Below are 284 nucleotides of genomic sequence, written 5' to 3' on the forward strand. Positions count from 1 at the left end.
GATTGGATAGTCTTTATTTCTTTTTTTTTTCCTTTTAACTTTAATGTTAATTGTATAGATGCTTTAAATTTTTATATAATCAAATATATTTATCATTTCTTAAAAGCTTAATTTGCCACTTAGTTTAAAAATATGTCCTTCATGATTTGCAGTCCATCTTTTTTTTTTTTAACATCTTTATTAGAGTATAATTGCTTTACAATGGGGTTTAGTTTCTGCTTTATAACAAAGTGAATCACTTATACATACACATACGTTCCCATATCTCTTCCCTCTTGCGTCTC

General features: G+C 26.1%; 1 protein-coding gene across 3 annotated transcripts in view; it reads left to right on the forward strand.

Moving 5' to 3' along the window:
- CCDC30 (coiled-coil domain containing 30) overlaps positions 1 to 284 on the forward strand; it is a 148,253-nt gene that overhangs the window by 582 nt on the left and 147,387 nt on the right. The gene's annotated exons all lie outside the window — the stretch shown is intronic.

This window comes from Neophocaena asiaeorientalis, unplaced genomic scaffold (genome assembly GCF_003031525.2).
Source record: "Neophocaena asiaeorientalis asiaeorientalis breed wild unplaced genomic scaffold, Neophocaena_asiaeorientalis_V1.1 scaffold478, whole genome shotgun sequence".
Classification (NCBI taxonomy): domain Eukaryota; kingdom Metazoa; phylum Chordata; class Mammalia; order Artiodactyla; family Phocoenidae; genus Neophocaena; species Neophocaena asiaeorientalis.